Source organism: Drosophila tropicalis, unplaced genomic scaffold (genome assembly GCF_018151085.1).
Source record: "Drosophila tropicalis isolate 14030-0801.00 unplaced genomic scaffold, ASM1815108v1 contig_859, whole genome shotgun sequence".
Lineage (NCBI taxonomy): Eukaryota > Metazoa > Arthropoda > Insecta > Diptera > Drosophilidae > Drosophila > Drosophila tropicalis.
The window spans coordinates 4288074-4313781 of record NW_027173353.1 but is presented as its reverse complement, the minus strand read 5'-3'; the positions used below and the strand labels follow the sequence as shown (position 1 = coordinate 4313781).

General features: G+C 39.3%; 1 protein-coding gene across 1 annotated transcript in view; it reads left to right on the top strand.

Moving 5' to 3' along the window:
- The first annotated feature begins 1573 nt into the window (after positions 1–1573).
- DIP-gamma (Dpr-interacting protein gamma) overlaps positions 1574–25708 on the top strand; it is a 43562-nt gene continuing 19427 nt past the window's right edge. The window contains exon 1 of the mRNA XM_068297331.1: positions 1574–2657. The gene's annotated coding sequence lies outside the window, so the exon portion shown is untranslated. The remainder of the gene's footprint in view (positions 2658–25708) is intronic.

Genomic DNA, 25708 nt, shown 5'->3' with positions numbered 1-25708 from the left:
TTCAATTAATTTAGGTGAAATCTTCTACCTTGGAAAACATCAAATCAAGCGTCAATATTATTCTGCCCATGGGCACTGTCAGGCAAAAGTGTTTATACGAATTAAATAAACAAATCTCCCAAAATGTTGAAAACAAAATCTGTAACTTAATTTGAAGCTGCTTAAAGCAGCACTCTGAATTCCGCAATAAACAGCATCATTTAACTGGCCGAGTAATACTTAAAATGTTTGCTCTCAACTTTCATTTAGCCCAGCGGCAGGCAATTTCCCTCCAACTCTAAGCCAGACAATTTGATAATAATGATGATGAGAAGGTTGCTGACGATAATGATGATGATGATGCAGGAGTCCAGCAAGTGTTTCCAATTAGTTTGGTCATGTCTGCTCCATATAGTAAAGAGAGAGAGAGAGAGAGAGAGAGAGGAGAGAAATAGAAAATTGAAAACTGAAAACTGAATTATTGTCAGTACACGACATCTACTCTGGATGGATGAGGGCAAGTTGAACAACATAAATGTAATTCCTTTATTAGTTATCGATACACGTCGTCCTCGTCCTCGTCCTCGTTCTCGTTGTTGCAGGAGACTCTGCTCAGACACGTTGGTGGCTCTATATCTCTATATCTGTATCTGTATCCGTGTATTGCTCTCAGCTAAAGCAGAGATGGAGCTGGTATCCGGCGCAAAAGATTTACCAAACATCCGTTTGGAAAATGCTCGCTGCTACTGCTGCTGCTGGTGCTGCTGGTGTTGTTGGTATTGTTGATGTTGTTGCTACTGCTGCTGTTGCCAAGTTTCTTGGCAGCGCGATTGCAGCAAATCAGAAAATACTCGCTCACAAGTGCGAATGTGAATATTGATGGCAAACCAAAAGAATGTTTCTATATATACATACATATGTATACATCTATCTATGTGTCATATGTGTGTGCTTGTGCTTGTGTTTGTATGTGTGTCACATAGATTCTATCCTAAAGCCAAGGTACCAGCAACGACCCGCGATTCTTAGCCACTTCGCGCTACTTCGCCTACTTGCATGCCACTCCAGGCGGCACTCTACCTTATCCCAACTGCTACCCATTCTCCCACAGCATCACAACCCCCTGCACCCTACACCTTGTCCCCTTCTCGTTCGTTCGTTCCTTTGCTTGCTCGCTTACTTGCTACTTCCGCTTCCGAATCCGTTTTGTGTGCTGTCGCCGCAGAAATTTAACGAAGTCACACGTTAGTCGTTGCTGCCATCGTCGCCAATGCCACATTCACAGCATCTTCTTCTCTCTCTGTCCCTCCACACACACACAGACACACACAGTCCCTTTCTCTCTCTCTCTCTCTCTCTCTCTCTCTTTCTGTCTATCATTTTTACTCTGCCTCGTTTTCTCTTAGTAGCAGCATGAGTCGCTCTTTCGTGTTGCCTAAACTTCGGCAAATATCCTCCACATCGGCGTTGGCATCGGCATTGGCATCGTCATCGACATCAGCAACAGCAGCAGCAGCAGGAGCCGGAGCAGCATCATCTGTTTCGCAGCATCCTTTCTGTTTTTGCGAATTCAGTTACGGAGCGTTCGTCAATGCAGTCGGGTGGCATCTACGGCATCTCAACATTAGAATATTACTTGTATATTAACTCTAGTCAAGCAACGTGTGTGCCGGTTTACGCGTTACGCGAATTTCGCGCCTCTGTTGTTGCCTTTCCTCATGTGTACATATTGTGCATCATTTATATGTATATATTTTTGCACATTTGTGGCAACCCTCAAAATAGCATCTGACTTATAAACTACCTCACCAATATTCTGGTGACTGTGACTTCTCGGTCTCATCGTGTGTGTGTGTGTGTGTGTGACTGTCTGGCATTGTTGTTGTTGCCACAGTTATTGTAATTGTAGTGACAGTCACAGTCGTCGTTGCCATTGCCGTCGTCGTCATCGTTGTAGAATACTTGACATTTTCGCCGCCAAATTGTGCGATTTCTTGGCGTAAACGTGGAGTGAGCACGAAAAAAGGGAGGGAGTTGTATGCCCCTGCAATCTACCACTTGACAACATCGTTGCCTCATCGTCTTCATTCTCGTCCCCAGCGTTGTCCTCGTTGTCGTCTGGCTTGGCAAACTCAAATTCAAATTTTTTGCAATTCAATTTCTATTGTGCATTGCCGATGCGAAATGTGCGCATCGTTTGCTGTCAATGCAAAGCATTTCGTATTGAAAATTGAAAATTGCATGCAAATTAAATAAATAGACAGCCAACAACAGCCACCAACAACGCAAGCAGCTGAGATATATAGATAGACAGAAAATAAGAGTGCAAATAGAGTGAGAACGAGAGTGAAAGAGAGCGAGATAACAAGTGAATTTCTCGAGAAAAAAAGGATTCCTGCAAAAATGACAATACTACGTTCTTTTACTGCCTTCACTTGTTATGGTGATTGTGATTCTGGTTTAGATGCTGCCCGCAATCAAATCAAATGTCATTAGCACTCGCGACAGCATCGGTAACAGCAGCAACATCAGCACCACCAACATCAACTGGCTTCGATTGACGGCATCAACATAACCAAGAAGTAGAAGAAGATGAAGCACTAAGTTGTTATTTGCATAACTTGCTGCAACTTCACATATATACACACACACACATATAGCTGCAAGTACAGATACAGGTAGGTAGCAAAATGCCTTGCGAAAGTCGATTTCCGTTTTCGAAGCCGCACCACTTTGCTCGATCCTTTGAAATGCCCACCACCGCTTTCCGCCTCCATACAACTCAATTCACACAAACCCACAACATTCCCAGCACTCACAACTTTGCTATCATTTCTATTTTTCCGTTTCTGTTTTTGCCTTGCCCTCATCTCAGCGTCAGTATCAACTTTACTGCTCCAGCTACAGCTCCAGCTCCAGCTCCTGCTTCATCATGGTGGCACGTTATCCAACTTTTAGTTATGGCTTTCGCTTTTTCGCATAATGTCAGTTTTATTTGGTTTTGGTTTTCACTAGAGGAGGTGGATGTGGGGGGCTACAACTTGCCCCGCCTCCCCAACTCTGGCCATTCGGCACCCTTGCAAGATTTATTGTGCTCACACATACACTCACATACACATATATAACACCTTCTTCATGTGTATGGGTGTACACTGAGCCTTAGTCTCAGCCGCGCGCGCCTTGTGTCTAGCTTCTCTGGGTTCTTACCTCGCCTTCTTTCTCTTTCTCTTATTCATCTGCAGCTCCATAATCTCTACTATTTGCATCGCAGACTTTGCTTTGGATTTGCCCATGCCATGGCATGGCAATGGATTTAGTTATGGTTTTTCTTACTCTCCCGCCTTTCCGTTCTTATACTATTCTTTCCTTCTTTCTTTCTAGCTTTTTTCCTGTTTTGTGTGCTCATCTTCTATTTCTCTATTTCTGTCGTCCTACTCTCTGGTTGCGCTTTTTTTCACTTCACACTGTGACGTCGGACGTTGTTTGTTTTTGCCACACTCACACACTGAAACAAAAAACCTTTGGCAAGGTTGTTTCCTTTTTTTGGCCAAATCTCTAAAAACTGTGGTCTAACCGCAAGTTTAGCGAAACTGAAGATGTTAGCCATGTGCAACATTAAGCTCCTTAGGAATCGGGTCGTATTCGCAGAGGACTTTTAACAAGATCTAGCCCAAGATTCAAGACACATTCGCTTCACAGAAATTCTTCCATTCAGTTATTAATACATCATTATAATATGGGCGTTCCTCTGTTATATGTATATACCAAAAGGGTTTAAGAAAAGGAAAGTGATAGTTTGACAGATAGTTATTACGGATTCGTAATTCCTTCAAAGGCGAATTAAAAATGAATGGGAGTTCCAAATGTTGCTTTCGCAATTGAAACTTTCGATTCTTGTGGCGTAAAAGAGAAATGCATATTTTATTTCCATATTGATTTCCCTATTGATTTACAAACATTGTAACTTTATTATCCTTCCCCTGATCCGCTCCTTCCTCACTTTGCAGTGTGTGCCGCATGACACAACACTCCTCCGGCTAATCCATAAAAAATTTCTTGTCCATCCATCTAACCCGCACGCATACGAAATGGCGCCATAACTGACAAAAAGTTGCGGTCGCACTTACGGGTTTTTTTTCTCTTTTTTTTGGCTCCGTGTAGACCGTAGAGCCGTAACTCTTTCGCTCCTTGAGGAAACCACACAGACACACAAACAGGCACAGGCATAGGGACAGGGACTGGGACAGGCACAGGCACAGGCACACTAACTCCTACAGACAGCGAGTTAGCGAAAAGAAGAAGATGAGAGACAGCAACGGGACGGACAAAGGACTAACAGGATTTCACATAAAACGGAAATGGCATTATCCTCGCACATATTGTTGTGCGGATTTTAGTTTTTATTACACCACGAAGAAAGCGAAGCCCACCTCCACTCCAAGGAAGGCTCAAATCCTGCTTGAGGAGCAGAGCAACATAAATACATTTGTATGTGCGTCCCTGTGTCCATGGATGTGTATGTGTGTGTGTGTGTATATGAGACACATCAAGGAGTGGTCCTGCTAGCACCAAAAAGATTCCAAGGCCAAGGCGGCAACACTAGTTCACATTGCTCACCTGTGTGGTTGCAATTTATGGGCGGTACCTTTAAAAATTCGCATACCTCTCCCCCATCTTCCTGCCCAGAAAACGGAGATGAGCTGAAATGAAACCGGAGGCTCTACGCTAATAGTTACGGGCATTCCAGTGTAAACGGATTGGCCATTGTTTTTTGCTGAGGCCTTGTGTCTTGGTGTAGCCTCTCAATCTTGCCCATTCCAGAGCTTGCACCACCTTTGTTTGGCAAGACAAGATTTATGTTGCCTTTAGCTAAAAACAACAAAGCGTCAAATGGCCATTGCCCCGATCCCGGGATCCCGTTACCTTCTCTAGATACCCCACATTTAGTTCTAATCCATTCCGCTCGACCAACCGACCGACTTTTGCCAACCTAAACAAACACTTGAGGTGTGTAAAGTTGGCCGACTGCCTTTGCCTTTGCCTGTGCCTTTGAGTTGGTTGCGTTTCTTGGTGTGTTTTCTGTTTTTTCGTGTGTTTTTGGTTTACATTTGGTGTGGTTAGATTTTGGTTTTTGGGTTTAGGTTAAACAAAGTGTGTCCGTCCGATTGTCTGCATGTCTGTTTGTCCGTCCTACCGTTCGTCTGTCTGTATGTCTATCTATTCTCTTCTGTCCTGTTCTGTTCTGTTCTGTCTGTGCTTTTGTGCTTAATCACAACACGCACATTTACATATTGGTTTTCGTAAACTTGAGCAATCCTTTAAGATGCCAGCAACCCTTTTTTCCCAATGCTCGGCCTGGTCGCTGCTTTATCTGCTTTTCTTTGTGTTGTTGTGCTGTGTGGTTCAAGTTCAGTTGGCGGTTGGAGTTGGAGGAGGGTCAGGCTTCGGCTTACGCTTAAGTAAACACTTACCAAGACACACACACACACATACACTTATACATACATATGTACACTTATAGACCACACACACACTCGGCAGGAGGTGGCATCCCTGGGCAGCTATTGCCAACCTTTTGTGGCCTGGCATTGTTTTCACTTTCTAGCAACACCCTCGATTCCCGCCTCAACCAAAACTCATGTCCCTATCTCTTGCTGGTTGTCTGTCTGTCTCTCAATCTGTCTGTCCGTCCGTCAGTCAGTCAGTCAGTCTATTTGTCTGTTTGGTCTGTCTGTGTCTTGCCTTGCCTTGACTGCTTCATAAAACATACAACAAAAATCTGAAATTGATGATGGGCAGTGATTGTGAAAGTTGGCAGTCAGTTAAATTGGGTTCTGTCCCCTGCTTGGGCGCCCACTTCCTTTGGGGCGCGTTAATTGCTTTGTGAATGGTGTCCGCCTCGGCCGGAAAGTTAACATTTAACTTTAGTCCATTTTGGACTTTAATCTATTTATAATTGAGGAATGCATAAAGCATGTTAAATACGAACTTACACAAATTCTACTTTGTTATGCGACCTAATCGGGCTGGTTGGAGTTGCTCCTAGTCCCAAATTTTGTAGCTGGAGAGATGAAGTCTTACTTGGTAAGCGTTTGCCGGTAGCGTGAGTTTGGTTCGTTCAGTCTGCTATTGTTTTAAATGTGGATTTTGTCGTCGTCAATGTTGCGTCAGGCTGCTGGCATGCTGCTAAGGTTTAGGTTGAGGTGAGGGCGACGGGAACGACGATGACGACAACGACGACGACTCACATAATTTGCATAACTAATTTGTGGAAACTTTCGGGCATAGGAAGTTGTTGAAAGTTCCTAAAGGAGCCAGCCAAAGCCGAACCAGCCAGGAGTATAGATGCTGCAGTAATTTCTTCCAGAAAAGTGCTTAATTCTTTTAAATGAATGAGGACACAGAGCCATTCGAAAAGCTGTCCTAATTGAATACATGAGAGCATAAGTTAGCTGTGTTGGGTACTTTGATATCAACTTTGATTGCTTTATGGCACTTGAGCGTACATTTTGGCTTAGTTGGCAGTTGTAGTTGGTAGTCGGTAGCCGGTTGAGTAGTGGATAGTTGCCGGCCGCTCAAAGCATCAAGCTCACTTTTAGCCATTTGGGGCCACCACCACGGTCATGCTGTGGTGATGGTGGTGGTCCTTGCCTTGGGACTCCAGCTAAGGTTGGAGTTTCAGCTGGGAATGCTGGGATGCGCTGGATTGGGGTAAACAAAAACTTGAATTTGCATTCGAATATGAGAACCTTGCCAAGTAATAAATGATGTTGATTAATGACAGACTTTTGGCTTTTTACTAGCAAGCATAATTAAGCACTGATTACATCAAGTCGACTGTGATTTAAGGTTTTAAGCTTCACTTACCTTAAATTGTTATAAAACTCAAAAATATATTAGCAAAAGCCAAGAGAGTTAAATCTTTAATTAAGAACTACTGAAATATATGTGTTGGTTAATAAAATATTAATTTCAAATTAAAGGAAACAAAGAAAGCTTACTTGAAGAATAATTTAATGAATATAAATCAGACATACTACATAGTTAACTATCTATTTAACTTTCTCTTCGTATCCATTTTGATATGTCAATCACTGGTTGACAATATTAATTAAGTCTTCTCGTTCATTTGCAAAATGTTTCGTAGGGGGTACATTATATTAGAACGGTAGTTAATCATCAATTAAGTTATAAATAGAATAGAAATTAGCTTTAATTTTATTAAATATCTTTTGATATAATCAGATCAATCACTTAATCAAGTAAAAACTTAATCAATATTAACTTAAGTAAAACTTAGTAATGTTTGGAAAATCGTTAACTTTTTAGTTTGTTTATTGGTTTTACTTGTAAGCCGATCATGTAGCGATCACCGAATGAAATTAGTTTTATTCTGAGAGTTCAAACCAATAAAAGTCCGCAATATAAAAAGTGATAAAAGGTCAACAATAGCTGAATTCAGATTTACTTTGATGAGATCTGACAACATGCATTGTGGGACTTTAGAGGTCTAGACTCTCTGGGGTTTTAGAGCGTTGAGAGTTCTTATATCTAATAATAAAATTGTAAGCACATGGGATATAAGGAATCATGGTATACTTCATTCATTTTAGGTGTGGTGTGTGTAGCTTTTAGGACAGGACTGAGTTTAACTGGATGCTGATTTCTATTCTATGTTTTTTTTGGGTATCCATCCTATAGATATCTCAATTTATGTGATATATAATTGTTTTAGCTTTTCTAAATCTAATTAGATCTATCGGAATTTAAGACTAACTGTAATTGCTACTCAAACAAAATATTTTTGCTATTGTATGTTGTTCCACTCACAGAAATATGAATGTTTTAGTTTGTCTGTGGAGTTCATTTTGTTTTCTTATAAATCTTTGGACAGTTTTGTTGAATATTGAATTCATTTAATCAATATTAACTTGGTATGAGCTCTAAATTGAAGTAATTGCATATCAAATACAATTGTACTAAGAGACTTTGATTTGTGAATCCAATTAGCATGGATAATGTACGAGATGGTAAGTTCTCAAATCCAATGACAATCCAAAAATAAAATGAAATTTACCACAGCCGCACAGGAGGAGAAGCGGCAGCAGCAGCAGCTGGAATCTAAAGAATCCAAAGAAACCATCAGCAAACACCAACGTGACCAAAGTCCAGTTAGAGCACTGGCAAGCGACAACAACAAATGTTGGCACACTTTATGGGCCATGGAGCCACATGGCGTATGAAATGAGAAGAGATGGGGGTGGGTTGGGTTTGGACCAGGGGGAGGCTAGCATTTTAACAAAGTGTTAAACTGAGAATTTTATCTGCTATTCGGTAATTCACAGCAGTTTCAGCTCCAAGGAATACACTGCTACACCCTGGCCACAAAAGAAAAAAATAGACCAGGAGTAGGAAAAAAAACACCAAGAAGGAAAGCAAAAAAAAATTAAGGCAAGCTAGAGCACAAAAAAGTGTTAATTTCAGCGCAGTTCTGTGAGCTTAGTTAGCATTACGTGGAAATGTGGCCAGCCCGAGAGTACGAATCAGAGTGGGAGTCGAATGGAGTGGTTAAGGGAATGGGAATGGGAATGGGAAGTTACGGTATGAAGTACTCAATGTTTTTGGCTGCTGGTGGTACTGCTGCTGCTGCTGCTCACTGACCTCAGCAATTACTCCACGCCTTTATTTTAATTACACGAAAAACAAAAGCAATGAAAAGTAAAAACGAAGGCACACAGACACCAAAACAGAAACAGAATGACGGCAGAAAGCGAACAACGCAATGAGAGAGCACCAGCAGCAGGAACATCAGCGGAAGCAGCAGCACCGAAAATTAGGATATAATCCCGGGGGCATAGTTTTAATTCCCAATACAAATATCACTACACCGAAAGTACAACGTGCATAAATTTCAATGACGTTGCTGGTTGTTCGAGCTGTGTGGGCTTGTGGGTGGGTGGGTGGTTTGGTTTGGATGGTTTGGCTCTTGACTCAGCTTCTTCTTGCCCGTACAATTACACGCACAGTCACACAGACAGATAGACAGACGAGCACACAGAGACAGCCGCATAGGGAGCAGCAAGAGAGACTGATAACAACGCTCATTTAAGTTGTATGCTCACTGGCACAGTCAAGCAGTCGTTCAGTCAGTCAGTCAGTCAGTTAGTCAGTCAGTCTTCAAATTGAAGATGCTGGCTTGGTCTGGTATGGTCTGGTCTGGTCTGGTTTGGCTTCGGTTCGTTTTGGTTCGGTTCGGCTTGGCTGCCCACCACAGACAGTGGCATTCTCGGTGGCTGCTCATTTAAATAAATAAAGAAATCTGAAGTAACTTCTTGAAATTCCAACACATTCCATATCATTACTGAAGGGAACCCACAAAAATTTCCTCAATCCCTTAAACTGCGGCATCCCCCATGCACCCACACAGACACACATACACACACACATTTAGAAGAGATGCTGCTCCTGCCGCCGAAAGCATCAACATCAACGTCAGCTTCAGCCGGCGCTTCGAGTCGCAGTCGTAAAAAATTGTAACGGATGTTGCGGCCATGTATGTGTGTGGCTCTACTCACACACACACACGTGAATAAATTCTCGTGCATGTGTGTACAGAGCAGAAATGTAAGAGAGATAGTGAAACAAGTGGGAAACGAACAAACTGAGCATGGAAGAGAAAAGAGAAAAAGCTTTTTACTATCTTCATGTTAAACCCTTCCCCTCTCCTCTGTATTGCCATCTCCCGCCTGATTCCTTCTCTTGTAACTTGAAACTGCATTTTGTCAGAGTAAGTATGTAAGTAGGCGCGAGTGAGGGGATGGGGGTGGATATGCAGGGGGTATGTTGTCGCTGCTGCTGCTGATGCTATTGTGGTTCTGCCTTTGGCGTGCTCGCTTGGATACATATGTAACTGTACATAGAGTAGAGTGGAGGAACCAAGGCGAGTTGTTGGTCCTTTTTAGGACCCCAATAGCACTATGCATGTATGTGTGTGTATGTGCGAGAGGGCTATTTTATTAGAAAGTTTTCAAAGTTAGTTTGCGAGTGAAACAATCCCGAGTTTGTGGCTGAAATGCTGGAAGCCTAATGATAGCTCTCTGTGCTAGAGAGCACCGCAGTTCCTCTTCTTCAGTCACACAAGAAGAAGAGAAAATTGCGGAAGTTTGTGCAACTGGCTGAATGATTGATTGTCATGCCTGGTGGTTTTATTTACTTACATACATACAATGCATGTTCTATCACCCCCACCACCACCACCACTCTTCTTGTCACATTTCTTTCTATTTTTCTACTTTTTTCTGTTCTTCATTCCAACACCACCGCAAATGTTTTTATGTTTCATGTCAGTTGCATATCTAATTGACACAGTTCGTTGTTTTTGCCATGTTAAAGAAAATCAATTTCCCTTTTAAAGCTTCATCCATCTAACCTGGCTTAAGTTGGAGTTTGAACTTGTAATAATAATAACTTTTGCATTTAGGACTATGTTTTGTACAATCTCTCAACCAGCAGGAATGTCCTTACTCTCTTCCTTCTTGTCCATAAAACTGAAATCCTGATTTGGCCTAGCCAACCGAGATACCTCGATTAGCCAAAACTAACCAATTTGACACAGACCAACATACACACACTCACGCCCCCACACACACATACAAGCCCGCACACATTCCTTATATGGAAATAAGCAGCTCTTGAATCTCTTACCCATATCCCCCACAACAGTGGTGGTTCCCTAGCCACCACAACAACAACTTCAACTCCAACACCAATCTGCCCAGTAAAGTGGGCAACGCAAGAAAAAATGAAATCAAAAACAATAACTTGTCTCCTGACAGCATTCCAGAAGAACCCAGGGCATGCCACCACGCACGTTCAATTTTTCGTCTCTTATATTTTTTTTCCTGCACTTGGATACGCTTTCCAAAAGGACAAGCATGTTTACTTCGGGATAAAAGTTGAATCAGCTTATAAATAGATTTTCCATTCGTTCCTAGAGATCTAATTTAGTCAAGGAATGCGTTTAGAAAAAATTTCAAAGAATTATTTTAGTATGTATTTTAGGTTTTTAACGACATATTTCAGGTTTTTTTTAATAGTTTAGGTTTAGAAATTTTAAATGATATATAGCTGAAGATAGATGGAAACGTTAAGACCGTTAGTCCACCCGTAAATCATCAGTAGTTACTAATTAACGTTTTTACTTAAGTTCAAATCGGATTATCAGAATTTATTTAGCTCAAAGCTGATCTAGATTATCGAAATTGACCTCAAATATTTATTTTCTTTTTTGCAACAAATAAATTAAAATAATTTGTAAATTTTTGTACAATTTTTTTCTATTTGATTTGATTTTAACTAAATAATTTATAAATTTTGATTATTAAATGTGAAGAAAATGCATTAAAAAGGTTTCTTGACAGAAAATGAGGAGGAATCCTTAACACCTGGAAGTGTATATGGTGTTCGTTACAGCTCAAAAAATGGTTTAGATGGTTTTTCTTCTTTTTTCATTTTTTTTTTTTTTTTATTATTTTATTCTCTTACTCGGTCTTCAACAGCGTCTGCTCCTTAGCTTGACATCTTCGTCTGCTCTTGCTTGGGTTTGGGTTGGTCTGTAACGGTTGTCGTTGTTGTTTCTGTTGTTGTTGTTGTTGTTCTTGTTGCTTTCTTTAGAAAAATGTTATTACGTGCCGCTTTCGTTGGTGCTGGGAACTTATGCAGCGCTGCCTATGCCCAGACACGCTTCGTTTTTTCCCCCATCCTGCCTGCTCTGCCCAGACATCCGACTAAGGAGAAAGCGCGCCTCGCTTGATTGTGTTGTTATTCAGCTTTTGTGTCCTTGTCGACGTTGCTTTTTTTGTGTGCGTGTGTGTGTGTGTGTGGCACTACACATTTTTTCGATACTTCTTCTTAATGTTATCGTTGTGCCCACTGCTGCTGCTGCTTCTGCTGCTCCTTCAGCTGGCAATGCTGTTGGTGCCTTTGTCGCAACAATTTTATTTGAAGCTGCCACACGTTTTTTCTTCTGCTTTTCCGTTCTTTTTTTTTTTTTTTTTTTTTTTTTTTCTGCTTCATTTTTATATACAATTCCACTTTTTTATGGGCATGAGTCCTCCATCCAATGTCCTGCTTCCTTCATCCTGGTCTCAATGGCATTAGGGGCTAATATTTGTAGACTTTTTCAGAGTTGATTGAGTGGCACGCACTGGCAAACACATATGTGAATAGTGGGCGTGAGCGAGGGCGAGGTGCCGCTAGCTGACGAATGTGGAATGGGGCATGGGGAATGCTCAATATTGTGCTGAAATGTGGCCTGTGGCCATGTACCATGTCCCTGGCGTTGTTTTCACAGCATTTGCAGTTTTTAGTTTTCTAGATTTTTGAATTGATTACGATATCAATTATGTTTGCTTTTGGTTAACGCAGGACGGGGAAAATTGTCCCTTGGCCAGATTGTTTGCTTTCATTCTCTCTCTGTGTATGCGTGTGTGTCTCTCTCATATACTCTGTGTGAAATTTTTACCCCAGCAACGACCAAATGAAACCTGATGTTGCCACTGCTGCTTCTGGCACTGTGATTTCTGTTTGTCCTAATAGAATAGCCGAACTCGTTGCCATCTCCCTTCCGCTCCTCCTCTGCCTGTGTCATGTCCAGCGAAAGGCGCTCAATTCTGGTTTCCGTTGCGAGTGCGTTTGGTTATTTGCGCCCGAAAGTATGCTTTGTCTTATATGTATTGTGTTCGCTATGCGCGTAACTCCGTTGATTTGAGTCTCCTACTGCATACCAGCGTATCGTTATCCACTTTGAACCCCCCTGCACACCCTTCCACCATGCCGTATTGTTTGTAAAATCGCAAGCACAGTCTGCGGAAACCGCCGAGCTTCAGTTGCCCCAGTATTCGGCCAAAGCGGAAGGGATTTCGCTGGTGGGAGGCAGAAATACTATTTCTATTGCTCGCAGTGGCTTCTGTTTCTAATAACACTATAACAAATAATGTGGCTATCCAATATTGATATCAAAGCAAACTCAACAGCGATCAATTATGAAGAAACTGAGAAGTTATTAAAGCGATTCGTTTATTTAAATCAAACGGAAATGAAATCCATTGGCTATATGAGCAATCTACTCAATTGAAAACCCTTTCATTAGCACCCCTCATTAAAAAATAACTAGCATTTCTCTCATGCAAGTTCAAGTCGAATTATTATAAATCTCAGATTCAGTCTTTTTGGTTTTGTTTCGAAAGCAAATCTTTCCTTATTTAGATGCTTTAGGGAAAAGTTTTACTAGGATTTAAGTTTTGATAACATTTGAATTGTCATATTTGGTTTTTGATAAACTTCTTCTGACTTTATGTCAAGTTTTTTTTCTTTCTGTGTAATCGCCTGGATCGGCTACGTAGGACGGGGGCAATTACGCCATGCGGCCTGGTCATATTAAAGTTGTTGTTGTTGCCGCCACCACAGTGAAAATTTTCAACTTTATTTTGAGCTATCTGCTGTCTGCAGTTATGCAAATATGAGAAATTGCATTTCACACAGGCAGCATCAGAAGCAGCTTCAGTGTTCACTGTTCAGCGGCATCATGGAAAAAGCAGGACAATAGAGGCAAAGAAACAAAAGTATATTGGAGTTGCTTTCGGATAGTAGCTGATGGTAGCTGGAAGCTGTTTGGTTCAGTTCCCTTGGTTGGTGGATTGGTTCGTTGGTTCGCTGGCTGGTTGGTTGGTTGGTGGGTTCGTTGGTTTGTTTCTGTTCGAAAACATAGGCGGGAAAAGTTTTCGCATTATTTGAAAATACAACGCGTGCAATTTTCCATTGCAAATTGCTGAACATTTCGCCCATGTTTTTCCATTGGCCTTTTTTACCCTGACTTGCTTGCTGGCCTGACTGCCTGGCTGACTGTCTGTCCCCCTGGCTGCCGGCAGCCGCCTTACTGGTAAAGTACAATCGTGTTTCTGTTTCAGTTTCAGTTTCTGTTGCCATTTCTGCTCTAGCTTCGTCTCGTCCTTGTTAGGTATCATTGTGTAATGTCTGCTTGGTTGGAAGATTTTTGGATGGAAGGAGCATTTGCACATATTTTTCACAATTTAAAATAAACGAGAAGTAATTTAACTGCAACAAGGACATCTCGAAAGAGCAAGAAATTCTACTTTTTTATACCAGTTGTCATAGTCACACAACCAAAGAGTCAAACACACACACACACCCACAGTCACCTCCACACATAGACTAACACACACATACACAGATGCCAGAAGCAAGTTTTTGGCCAAGTTAACAAAAGAAATTGTCATTGTGATGTGAAGAGTTTTGCAATTAGCCATTCTAATTTGAAGCTATGTAATAGATAGAAAGGATTGTGAACAGAGTTAGGCTATAAAGGCTCGACCCCTTTACTAGGGGTACCAGCAAAATTCAAGTAAATTCACATGTCTCTTAATAGCTCAACGGGTTGTTCAAGCAATTCATACAAAATCATCGCTCAGGTAACTGTCAGAAGAAGAGATCAAAGATTCCATTCTCAGGTAATATTTTTATAATTAAATTGTTAATGTTAACTAGTTAAAAGTAAATAAAGTGTCCGTTTTTAGACTCCTTATATGTATATGAATTTCTCGATGATGTAACTTTTGTTTTAGTTAGAATGCCATTAATATTAGTCCGTATGGGATATTTTTATATAATTTATTATAATTTCTCATCAATGCGAATCATATTTATGAGGTTAACGTGATTTTTCTAAGTTTTTGATTCAATTTTTATTAATGGAATGAGCAAAATCCAAATTGCTAAAAACTTTTCTTCAAATTTAGTCCACATTAAATCTGTCAATACTTTTTAATTATTTTTAATTTGATGAACCTTAAGAGAAGTCTATTGTCGTTCTTATCAAAGAGAATTGGTCTACCATATATCCTTTGGCTCTTATCTGATGCAGAAATATATGCTTGAAGGGTTTACGTATTGAACTGATTTTCGCCACTTTTAATATGTGGTTAACAGTAATGGCTTTATTAGCCTGATTCCATAGTTGTTTTTACCTAATAAGTCGAATTGAAATGAAAATAAAATATATCTTAATTTTCTTAATGAACTGGTTATGAAACATTATTGTAGTTATAATTACTTTAACGGGTCTATCACACAATGTATTAAGTTGCTCAAATAACAATCTTTTAATTGATTTCCACAAAAAAAAAGTAAACTAAAATATTTCCCATTAATGAATTATTCACGAAAATGTCTTAAAATGGGAATTGCTTATTAGCTGGAGAGTTTCGTCTTCATCTCCGTTTTGCCTTTGATACATTATTCCATGGCATTATGTGGTAAGTATAGTGTAAAGTACAGTTAATGCCTAATGATACTTAGTTCACAAAATGCTTGTAAACATACATATAGAAATTTAAGCAGTAAAGTTTTTGATGTAAAGCAGAATGCTTAGTAGAGATTTAATAAATTACCTCAGCACGACAGCAGTTTCTGTCAGTTACAGTTGCTTGTACTTATTGCCCCCCAAGCTTCTTCTGGCTCGCTCTCTCTCGCTCTGTGTCTCTCTGTTCCCCTCTTTGTCCTGAGGTTCCATACTAGATTGTCATTGCACTAATCACTCCTCAGCCACAGGCAGAAATAGCAGAAACTTAATTTCTAATTACGCGTGCTATTTGTCAGCGTTTTTTCTCTCATTTCTTTTTGGTTTGCGTTTTGTTTTTTTTTTTTTTGTGGTTTTTCATCAGAAATAGTTTCTTACTCTCTTTCTCTCTCTCTCTCTCTATCATTGTCTTTGTCTATCGTTCTCTGATTCTATTTCTCTGATTCTTCTGGCTGTTTGAGTGGCGGAAATCTAGTTGGCATCAAATAGTCTGAGCATGCCTCATTTCCAATTAACAATAAATCCATGGCAGTCTCAAGTTGAGAGACGCTTTGTGCTAACCAACTGAGCGTATGAGTAATTTAATTTTGCCGCAACTTGGCCTTTGCTATTGCAACACAATAATAAGAACAGAGCAAAATGTATCTATATATATATATATAAATAGAGAAAGAGAGAGATAAAGAGAAACAGTCGGAGAGTTGAGAAAAAAACAAGAAAGAGCAAAATTGCACAGTTTACGCAATTAAAATTGTTGCCAGCGAATTTTACCCATTTTTCCCGTGTTCGTTCGTTGTGTTTTTCCCTTTTCCTTTTTTTTTTTTTCTGTCTTCTTCACTGCTTTGCTATGGTTGCAGCTAAAAAGCTATTTGAGTGTTGTCTATGTTGGCTGAATTCGTGTCTTGGCCGCAGACACATCCTGTTCACGTTTCTTTCCTGTTCCTGCTCCTAACTCTAGCTCTTTGGCCAGGACGTGAATGTTGCTGTAGATCCTCTTTTCGCTATGGTTGTTGTTGTCGTCGTCTTGGCAGCCCTTTTACTTTTCATTTGCAGGTAACTTGCGTTATAATTAAAAAATAGCAAAGCGCATTAGAGACAACAAAGGGCTGCCAAAGGGAGGCCAGACAGTAAAAACTGCCCCAGAGTGGCAGGGAGGGAGAGAGTGTAGAGAAGGCAGTGTGTCTTAAGGAGGAGTAAAGGAGAGGGCACACACATACAGACATAAAATGCTTTGGCTAATAGCCATTTTTACTTACTTCACCTGCTAAAAACTGTTGAACAGGCCAAAAAGCCAAGTAAGTGCCGTAAGAAGAGGGTCGAAACGCAAGTAAAAGAATACATAGAGAAAAAGTTCAAGCAATGTCCAATCCACTCCACTGGCCATTCTACTCGCTAAAGGGGCAAGTGGGGGGCGTGGCATTCATTCCGTGCGTGCAATTAAATGCGCCGTTACATTAACTTTTACAGGGTGTCTGTTGCTCTTTGCCGTTGCCGCCCCTGTAACCAAATGTCGAATCTGTGTGCTTAGCTCTCCGGACTCTGTCTGTGTGTTTGTGCGTTTAGTTGATTGTTGACTTGATTTGTTTTAGCTGCTTGCTGCCCCTCCCAGCCACAAAGTACCCCAACTCCTTGTGAATTTTTTGTTGTTGGTATGTAGTATTGTTCCCCAGGTCCCATTGACCCCACTCAAAACAAATTGCCGCAACTCGCCAAAAAAGCAAGAACAACAACGACAACAACAACAACAAAAAAGAAAAAACCAAAGAGAAAAACAAATTGTTTTGCTTACTTTTTGTTGCTCATTTGCTCAGTTTCTGTTTCTGCTGCTTGGGCTCAAACTTTCGGGCCAACTACGTCTAAGACTTCGCAACCGTCCAACCACGTAAACAAATGTTAACTTTCTCCTTAGCTTCGTTTCATTTTGTTTTTGTTGTGTTTTTTTTTTCGGGAAATTTTTTTGATTTAGTGACTTTAATTTACGCTCTTCTCAGGTGCGCCAACTGTTGCCCCCAACCACCTAGCATCGCCATCGCCATCGCCTTCACCTTCACCCGCCCCAAACACCACCCCTCACTAGCCGCTCACGCAGCTGCCACCAACCCCAATTCCAATTCCAATCGTTGCCACTTCTTGGCCTGCCACTCGATAGGTAGCTTCAGCAACGTTTCGTTTGGTTTTTTCCTTTTTCTTTTCGTTTTTTTTTTTCGTTTTCATTTTTAGTGGTGCGGAAAATTGATTTATTACTTGGAAAATAAAATGTGCTACGTGTCGCACACACACACACACACACACAAACAAATACACAGCTAGTGAAACGCGTGAGGGAGAGAGATGAAGAGAAACGACGGAATCTATCTACGCACTGACTTGCTACTGGCTGGACAGGGGGCTTGCCGATTGTTGGGCGATGGAGGGGATTTACGCGCATACATAAATGCCGACAGGCTCGACTTCATATCACCTTCAACTTCCCCGCGAATCCGCCCACTCCCTTCGGCCCCTTTAGGCTGACTGTCTTGCTGTCAGTTTGTCTGTCAAATCACAAACGCACCGCAGTCACAGACACAGACACTGAGGCAGATATGGACAGAGGCAGGCAACGATAGAGACAGGCACAACCACACTTACCTTTCGCTCACGCACATTGCACACACACAAACACACACACACACCCAACATATAAATATATATGCATATATTTGATAAATCAATCAATCAATTCGCATTTTTTTTCCTTTTGACTGCGAGTTTGTTTGTTTGTGTGTATATGTTATTTTTATTATTTTTTTTTTTATAATCTTAATTTGTCTTTCACTCGCGCGAATGGCAAACGACTCTGGGCCACGTTTGTCATTTTTATATATACATATATATTTATATATATTTGTGCGTTTGTTGTTTTTGCTCTAAAGCAATTCAGATTTCAAATTTATTCTGCGGTACATAAAATAACAAAATATAATAAATAACACAGACTATTTGAATTATTTCAACCGCTCTGAGTTATACAACTAATCGGTTTGATAATTTATACATACACACAAAAATTTATATCACACTAATTGTTATAACAGAATTTTTAAATTTAAAAAATACATACAATATTAGCCTTAAGATAGGCAACACATTTTCGTTTGAAGCTAAACATTTCTTTATGTATTTGAGTTTTGGTTTATTTGTAATATTTCGGAGATAGTTTAAAATATATTTCTAGAATTTTTAAACAATTGTCTTTCTTAAGCTGTTTTACGTATCTCAAATGAATTTGAAAATTTCATTATATATCATATATTATGATCTTTATGACTCCAGTTAATGCTTAGAATATTGTGTCGTTAATTTCTACTGACTTTAAGGATTAAATCGAATTCAATTCAAAAACCAAGTTGCGATTAACCTTTTTTTTTCGAATTGAATAAATTATATAAACATTTTTTCTTAAGGGATGGAAAACTGTTTGAAATTTTGACTAATATTTGTCTACTTGAGTTGATCCGTTTGCTGTTGTTTTGTTTAACTAATTTGTTGCCTTTTGAGATATTTTTGGGCCAGAAATTTTCGAATGCCGCAAAAGCCTCAGAAATCCTATTGTAAAGTGTAAACAAAACCGCCGCAACCGAGCTCTGTCAGTTGGCATTCGCACATTTGGCCATCCATTTATCCTCACTCTTCCAATTCCTTTGCCACTCCTTGCTCTTTGTTCTCTTTCGCTCTCGTGTGCGTTGTCGTGCCGCCGCCCCACACACCACGGCCATCAATGTTATTGTTATTGAAGCTGGCGTTGAGTTTTTGGTTTGTTTTTCCGTTATAATATATTTGATTTGTTGTTGGCCATTTTTTCTTTCCCGCTGTTGTTGTTCTTGTTGCTGTTGCCATTCAGCCTACAATATTTGTGGTATCCTGCAATACATTAAACTGACCGGGTATATCGACTAAAGAGCATTTGAGAGGAAACGGAGTCCTCCTATTAATTATCCGAAGTATCTGAAATTTTAGTCCATTTGTTGGTTAAACTACAATTTTCCACTAGAATTGCCAATTTTATATCTATTGCAAGGTATCTGTGAGTCGATGTAATAATTGAAATTGCCGCAAGCGTTTTTTTTTTGTGTTTTTTTTGGTTGGCTTGACTTTTTGTCGGTTATGTGTATCGATCACTGACTGAATACGCACTCGAACGAATCTCAGTTTACCCCGCTCCACTTCACTTTATCCCTTGGGGCAGGCTAAACTGAACTCTGCCCCCCTCCCCACCACTTGTCCCTCATCCGTTCTCTGTCGCGGGTGACGTTATTGTAATTGGTGTATTCTTATTGTTGTTGTTGCTTTATTTGTTCGTTTATTTTTTTTTTTTTTTTGTGTCCCGTTTTGTTGTTGTTTTTGTTGTTTTGTGCCCTGTTTGTTGTTGGGCTTTATGTTTTGGCATTTTTGCAATTATTTCTCGCACAAAATGTGGTTTTAGCAGTTTAATTGCTTTTGGCAAGAGTGTGTCTGTAGTTATTTTAGCAAATTTTCACAGCATCAGCATCGATTTATATGCAGAGCACAACAAATCCAACCAACACCAGTCACCCCCGTCTCCCCAACCACCACCGTCTCTTACACCCTACACCCCGCAGAATACAAATCCAAGCAGCTGCTACTGCTGCTGCTGCTGCTGGTTACCAACACGCACTAATTGTGGGGCATTGGCTGCTGCTGTTGCCGCCGATGTTGACGCTGTTGTTGTTTTGCGGCTGAGCAATAAAACCTGAGCTATGTGGCCCGTTATTCCTGTTCCTGTTCCCGTTTTACACACACACATCCTATGAAACATAGGACACAGGACGCAGAGCGCATGTTATACGCGTCGTATGCGTGACATTAATTTAATTGCAATTTCACATGAGACTCGTCCCATGTGTGTGCGTGCTCATGTGCGAGTGTTTGTGTGAAAATTGCCGCGAAAAAAAAAAAAGAAAAGTTATAAAAATCAGATTTACAAAATGTTAACTTTGATTTCATTTCTTATTTACGACAACTCACAGTTCGTGTGAGAGGTTTAACAGCTGCTGCACAGTGGTCCAATTGAAAAAACCACAGCGCATATGTTCAAAGAGTTGTCTTATGTGGCAGTTTTATTGGTATTAAAAAAAAGCAGCATCTACTTATATCCGATCCGATTTAATTGTGTGTGTCTACACCTTCGATAGTTGGCGAAAGAGCTAATTAAGCCCATTAAGAGATTTATGATCTCCCAAAGGTTCTTGAATGAAGATTTAATGTCGATTTTCGACTCTCGATTCAAGAATCTACCATCAACCATCAATTAATTAACATATTAATAGGAATATAAATTAGACTTAGTTGTTCCTATTCATTAAGTGACATCCAAAGGATGCCTTTGCAGTTTTTATTACGATATGAAACTCGTCAGGTGCTTGAACAAAATCAAAATTCACTTTTTTGTTCCTCTGAGTTCTGCGTGTTGGCAAACATCGAGAGCCATGACAAGAAAAAGCAGCTGTTGGATGCCCTTCTCGTATTACATGGGGCAACATGTAGAAATTGATGCTTTTGGCTGTTAGTCAGCTAACAGTCTTGGCGGTAGCACATCTTTGCGGCTTGCCATTTCACTTTAATGAGTTAATTATAACCGAAAGGCGTCGATTATGCTCAGTTATGCGCACACAAACTGTCGCCAATTTCGCATGCTTCACTGAAGCAGAATGGGAATGCCAAACTGCCAACTGGCAAATGGCGAATGGCGAATGGTTATGTGTGTGTCAGTGTGCCAGTGTGTGTATGTGTATGTGGGTGTGCCACAGGAACAACAACAAAAGGAAGAACAGCAGCAGCAGCAGTAACAACGAGTACTGTAAGGACGACTCCTTCGGCATCTTTTGCTGCTTATTATGATAATGACATGTTTGTATGTATCGCTGAATGCGGTTGCCCGTGCCCCGTCCATGGGTAGATGGGTAGATGTGGCTGACAGGTGTGCGGTGAAAATGGAGACTTTAAGTTCCCAGCACTTCAAAACGATGTCGTTTATTGACTGAGTTAGTCTTGGGTTTCTTTGCATTGAGTTTGTTTTGTCTAGAGTTTTGTTTTTCCCAATTTTTCTCTTGTTATTATTGGAAATTTCGCTCATTGTTTTTTGTTTTTAATTGGCAATTGAACTTTCTTGTGGGTCTACGTGTCGTATGCGTAATGTGCGGGCTTTGCCAAGGATTTCAGAATTTTGTGTGCTGATGATTAATTGATGTTGTTTATGTGTGTGTGTGTGTGTGTGTCTGGTGGGGGAGCCATCAATGTGATTAAACTCATTTAGCGGTGCCAGAATTGATGAAATTTCGTATCGTAAAGGGGGGAAATACGGAGCAAAAGGATCATTGCCAGGAACTGGCTGGCATTGTGCAAAATTTTAATTAATTTTGTATAATCCTTTTGTAATATTCACAAATGAATACAAATTGATATTAATTCTCAAGTGCTTGGCACTAAGGGAATCAATTGATTGACAAGCAAAATAATTTTGGAGTTTTATTCACAATCATTAACAATGCCCCGGAATTATGCAAATAAGCACAATTTATGGATGGGTGCTTGGGTGTGTGTGTGTGTGTGTGTGTGTCAGCGTGGGCGTGTGCGTGTGTAAGACCAGCGAAAAGTTTTGCCAAGTCCCTTCTTTGGCACAACCACCTGGTGTATTATTAATTAATGTAACAAAACTAACTAAGCATAACAACAATCGACCAACAACAACAAAAATAAAAACAGAGAATGAACCCGGTAGTTAAATAAATCAATATATCATAAATCATGATAAGTACTTGAAAAACTAATAAATCATTAAGTTGCATTTCCTTTTACTAAAAATGATTTCACCTTTACTTTCTCCTCCTCTAATACCTTCCACTTCTCTTTGAACTCTTAAATGTCATGTTATATTTAATTTAAGTCAACTTTGGTTATTTCAGTTTTTGGTCAATTAATTTATTCTATTAGAAATTCTATCTACGCTCGAATATGCCTAATACATATATTAATTTAGTGTCTTCATATTTTCCGCTTAGATAAAGTTTATTTTCAATTTGAATCGTTGCCCTATTTGGCAATAGAATATATAATGGCTTGTTCTATTCGATTAGTGTCCTTCTCGTAGCATTTATTCATTCAAATGTTGTGCGTACACATTTACGCAATTCACCTAAAGAGATTTTCACAAAATTATCTAACAAAATATTATGGCAAATTAACCAGAAATTAAATCAACTCAATGTGAGATTCATGTGAAGAGATGACTGCATGTAAATTTAATAATCATTTGCCGTTGATTGCACATCAATCTCTGCTCGTATGTGTCTGTGTGTGTGTGTCTCGATGATAGAACTGTGTGGTTTCATCTGTATGTGTCTGACTAATTTAGATACTTGCAACATTTTACAATTCACATGAACATAATAATTATGAGCAACTGTTGTCATGTGAAGTTGAAAGATACCAAAACGATTCGATGAGAGAAGTCATCATTTTAACCCTTTTTACCACTTGATGAATTTTAGAGGCAAACTAGAATTAGAACATAACATGAAATATGCATACGTTTGATGTTCAATTTCAATTAAAACAATTCATAGCCACTGGCAATACTATAAATTATCGTTTGCTTTGCTTTTCAAAATGTATTTGTTATGGTATTGAATGATTTACTTGGAAAACACACAAAATAATTTATTTCTTTTGTACTTGATGGCAAAAAGAGAGTTGAGCGAACTAATTAATCTTATCTTATACATTCTAAATGCACCTAATGAACTTACCGAGTGAACTCATCAGACCAATACTTAATCCTTAACTGTGTTCAAAGTTGATTAGCTTTACGATATATTATTATGAATTGATTATTAACTGAAGACTATTAATAAACAACGTTCGTAAAATTGAAGGAAAAACTGTTATTTATCTCATCTGAATGACTTTTGGGAATATGATATCCAATTGCCTTTGAATACACTTAAAAGGTTAGTTGTTATTACCAGATCTTCATTGTCCTCTGATTGGTGCTATATCTTAAATAGCTTTAAATAGCTTTAAGCCTCACAGCAAATTGAAACCAGGTAAATACATGGGCATAGGCATATTGGCTCACCTGCAAAACCACTACTACACAAGTACTTATAAACTTAATGTATAACAATTAGAACTAAAATACAATTATTCCTCTTAGGTCTAATTGATACTCTAATGGTGTAAAATTGAATAAATTGATTGATTGTGAGCATTAAAAATGATACATCTTGAGAGTGCTTATATAATCGCATTTAAGTTAATAAACAAATGCTCAACAAATTAATTATCACTTTTCAGCATTGCAGTAGCTCTCTTAATAAGATAAATGTCAAACCTATTTCAAATAACAACATTGTTTAAATAAATACCATAAATATTACTGCTAAAAGTAATTAGAAATATTTATTTTTATTTGTTTAAAACAAATGTAACTATTTCTCTGCTGCTTCATTTAACTAATTTGTTTTTCACTTCGCACTTCTACAGCCTTTGTCCTGAAATCTAAAATGAATATTTAATTAAAAATAATATTTAGTAGACTTGGTAAAAAATTCCTTCTGAATTCTATGCAATATTCCATTAAGAACATTTTGTTCTATTTATATTCGTGTCTTTATTTTTGCTCAACGACTTAAATTCTTGTTGAATTCAAGAGACATAGACACCGACACACCGCCGCATAGGCAAATGGGAGTAAATGGTTTGCAACATTCTGAGAACAATATCAATGACAAATTTGATTAAATAATAATGATTTATTTGCCAAATTGCTCAAGTATACAAATGTCTCTCTGTGTTTGTGTTTGCCCTGTATGTGTGTGTGTGTGTGTGTGTCGGGTTTGTGTTTGTGTTTGTGTCCGTATGCATTGAATGTAGCTTGGATTTATCGCCATTATTACATTGTTGTTACATGGCATAATTGCTGTTTGACATGACATTAATATTTCGAAAGCCAAGTTGAAACTGTTTAGGTGGTAAAAATGAAATCCAATTTATGCAAAAACATTTTACATACACACATATGCATAAATGATTTGCCATATGCTTTTTAATTTGCCATTTGAGGGCTGGCAAGGATCAAAAACCAACCAGCCAACAACAAACTTTCTCAATGATGTAACATTAAAATTGCATAGAAAACATTTAGCCAAGAGACATGGAAAAAGTTATGCACGAAATTTTTGATTTGAATTCCCTGGAGCTCATTTGGGCATGAAGTTCATTTACCAATTGTAATGGATAATAGATAAGTTTCGTATGCGAAGTGAACTAAAAAGTTTCGTTTGCTAAATGATAGTTTTTAGCAAGATGCAGGGGAGCTAAGTGTAACTTTCATTTTGGTAAGCTTAAAAACTTTAATTGGCTGCGGTGCATGATGCGTATACGCGATGCGACACGACACGTTGCGTTGCGTTGCCTTGTGCTGCGATGCGATGTGATGCGATGCCTGGCATATGCCACTAATGCGCTTAACTATTTGAAATATTTGTCATGGCCATGGGGTATAGTTTTTGACGAAGGTATATACCCCCACACGCACACACACAGAGAAAAACACATTGGAAATTAAATATTTTAATATTTTACTGGGCTTTGGCCCGAACAGCAGCTGAGCTCTCGTGGTGTTACGTGGGCGAATGAGTGACATTTATCTCTTTATTTGACTGCCGCTAATAAATGCGATGCTTATTAATATCGCCCAGGGCATATGCGAGTGTCAAACTTTTGTCACTTTGAGTTCAGTTGAGCTCCCTCTATCTCCATCGGCCTGTCAATTGTACCCAACCTCACCCGATCTCACTGTCTCTCTCAGTGTTTTTACTAATTCGAATAAATGCTTTTGTACCACGTGGCGTATACGCATTTTGTCCTCAGCCTGAAATAATAAACTCTTGTCGTGTGGGTTTATTATCGCTAAAATGCACAATTAGTTGATGTTTTTGCGGTGCTAATGCCTTAATGCTAACACTCACACACACACACACACCTGCACTAACAGAGATAAGTGACAAACTTTCAATATAGCATAGTACTGATATGTATATATATGTATGTATATGTGTGCATTTATTCCACTTTATATCAGTTTATTTTTCGTGCCGCATTTAATTTGCCCCTCTACAAACTGCCTTCTGTGCGGTCGGCCAATGAACGAAAATTATGTAGTGTATTTATTATTTTAACCGCTAATTACATAAAATGCATATTAGTATGGAAATTATTTATAAATATGTTTCACAAAATGACTCAAACCCTCTAGTTGGTTCGCCAAGCAATCTACATTTTCCACTGCACCAT